Source organism: Petaurus breviceps, unplaced genomic scaffold, assembly GCF_028583685.1.
Source record: "Petaurus breviceps papuanus isolate PSGF00001 unplaced genomic scaffold, PetGlider_PUasm1.0 90804, whole genome shotgun sequence".
NCBI lineage: Eukaryota > Metazoa > Chordata > Mammalia > Diprotodontia > Petauridae > Petaurus > Petaurus breviceps.
In genome coordinates this window covers 1,137,834-1,140,345 of record NW_027187348.1, presented here as the reverse complement: position 1 = coordinate 1,140,345, position 2,512 = coordinate 1,137,834, and the positions used below count along the sequence as shown (strand labels likewise).

Sequence of the window (2,512 nt, the reverse complement as noted above, 5' to 3'; positions counted from 1 at the left end):
TGGGGATAATAATAGCACCTACTTCATTGAGTTGTGGGGATCAAATGGCATCATATACATTGACTACTTTGCAAGCTTTAAAACACTATGTAAATGGTGTTATTATTATTACGTTTGCAGAAATGGTTATTTGGAAAGGAAGGAGAGTGAAAGCCATCTGAAACATGGTCATCTGGGAGGCTAGAGTTCTTGGTTGGCACTTTCTTTAGACCTCTGTATTTCCATGTGTTGTATATACATGGAAGTTATGTGTGCCAGGCTACACTATAAACTGACTGAGGTCTTGGCTACAGAAAACACAGTTGTGCCTAATTGTTTTACAGGTAAGGAAATTGAGAACAGAGAGATAAAACATCTCCCAGTGCTCTTTCTGTGACTTCACACTATTTCTTTGACCAGATAGGAAGAGAAAGAAATGCTTGAGCTTGAGAAAATTCCTTTGAGTCCTGCTATCTGATTTTTTTAAGTTTATTTTTTCTCTTGATAATCATCTTTATTTGTATAGATCAGTGGGTTGGCATCAGCTTGCATGTGACATTGAGGACCAGACCGAATCGGCCCCATGAGAAAGGATTTGTTTTCCTTCTGTTGGAGGACAGAGCAGGAAGGAAGGAACCACATGGTCACTACAATGCAAATAAGGTCACGATGCAACAGCCTGGGTTACAAGGGCATGGGTCTCTGCTTCATGACTTAATCTTGGTGCTGCTTGATAAAGCTGATCAACTCATTGATGAAAGTATCATGAGAGGTCACAGGTACATCTGGTTTCAACTCAGGCTCAATTTTCTTAGCCAGTTGCTTTCCCAATTCTATTCCTCACTGTTTATAACTGATGTCCCAGAAAATACCCTGAAAAATATCTTGTGCGCATACATGGCAATTGAGGCTCTAAGGATGGAGTGAGCTTTGTGAAGATTGTAGAATCAGTAGAATGATTTTCCTCAAAGCTCCCAGGAGGCAGCAGCCATTCCAGGCCATAATCACTTTTTCTTGCAGCCTGGAGCTCCTTGCATCCCATCTCCACCATCTTCTTCTTCATCAGGGCCTCACTCTGACCTAGAAAGTTGGCTAGAAAGATCTTGCAATGAAGGCCATTCTGGATTGGATGCTGGGTCTGGATGGGAATGCAAAGGTCACAAGGAATAATTTGGGTGCCCTGGTGAATTAGCACATAGAGAGCATGCTCTCTGTTGGTCCATGGTTCTCCCCATTCAATGGAGCCTGGATTTGACTTAACCTGGCTTGGTCATATACTTCCCACTGGATTCCATGACACTCTGTTAGAAGTAGGCAGCAAAGGGGCACATATACTTGCTCATAGGGCAGCAGGGCCTGAGTCTTGCTCCCAGAATAGTTAATGTATCAGCTGCCTAGCATCATGACCAGCACAAGGACATTCTTCTCCAGGGGGATAGGTTGGAAGACTTTGTCTATTCATTAAGCCTCTGGACAATAGCTACTTAAAATTGTCAAAATCAACATGCAGGGTGATGAGAGGCCAAAAACTGACCACAATGAGTAACACCACCAATTCAGACCCAGAATTCAATCATTTTTAGTGGTGATTCCAAACTCTAACTTTTGGTACACTGGTAAACAAGTTCACAAGGTACTTTGCCATAACTGAAGGATCCTTGCCTGCCTGAAGGAACCTTTCCTTGGCTGTCTCTGCTTTGGTGATGGTTTCCTGTGCTACAAGCATCTTTGAGACAATGATGAAGAGGGAACCTGTGGGTGGGTAGAGTTTAAAATTGTCCAACCTACAATAAAAGAAACTAAGGCAGAGCTCTGGGCCAAAGGCACTTTGTTAAAGGGTCCATGGTTCCCTCTAATGAAGTGGACCTCAGATCTCTCTTTTGATCTAAGATGCCCCTGGCCCCTAGGACCTTGTTTTTATAGGGTTTGATAGCCAAATATGCAGAAGAGGCATGGTGAAATACAGAATTTCATTGGTTGATAGACATTACTCTTGGGAGTGAAAAATGATATATTGGCCCAAAAGAGTATATCAGCAGGGAGGTCTTGGGTTGGGGAAGAACAGGGCATCTTCACTGACTAAGTGGTTATAAGATGGTCACCTGCTCATGTTGGACAAGAGAGAGTGATCTGGAAGTACAAAAATAAGTTGGGGGACTTTCCAAAGAATCAAGGCACCCACGCTCGCTAGGCCTGCACATAGAATTTAAACAAGACAGGATGGAGATGTTTGTGTCAGCATTCTTGTGATTGTTCAAGTAAGCTTCAAAAGTAGTAAACAAGTAGTAACCATTACATATAAAGTTTAAGGCCTACTGTAAGAACCCATCTTATCTAATTATCCCCATATGATTTATGTAAAGTGTCAAACTGATTAATACCAATTGGAATAGAGGATGGGTCCTAATGAGTCCCATCTCATCTAGTCTTGGCAATGTGGGCACCATCCGTGTTGGAGACAGGACTGCCTCCCTGTAAGTAAGACTTCAAGGCTTCTGTTCTTATTAGCAGACCCAAGCCAGAACCTCCAATG

At 42.6% G+C, this 2,512-nt stretch overlaps 1 pseudogene; it reads right to left on the bottom strand.

The window, feature by feature from the left end:
- Window positions 1-693: 693 nt before the first annotated feature.
- On the bottom strand, window positions 694-2,089 carry LOC138147629 (glucose-6-phosphate isomerase pseudogene; annotated as a pseudogene).
- Between the last annotated feature and the right edge of the window lie 423 nt (window positions 2,090-2,512).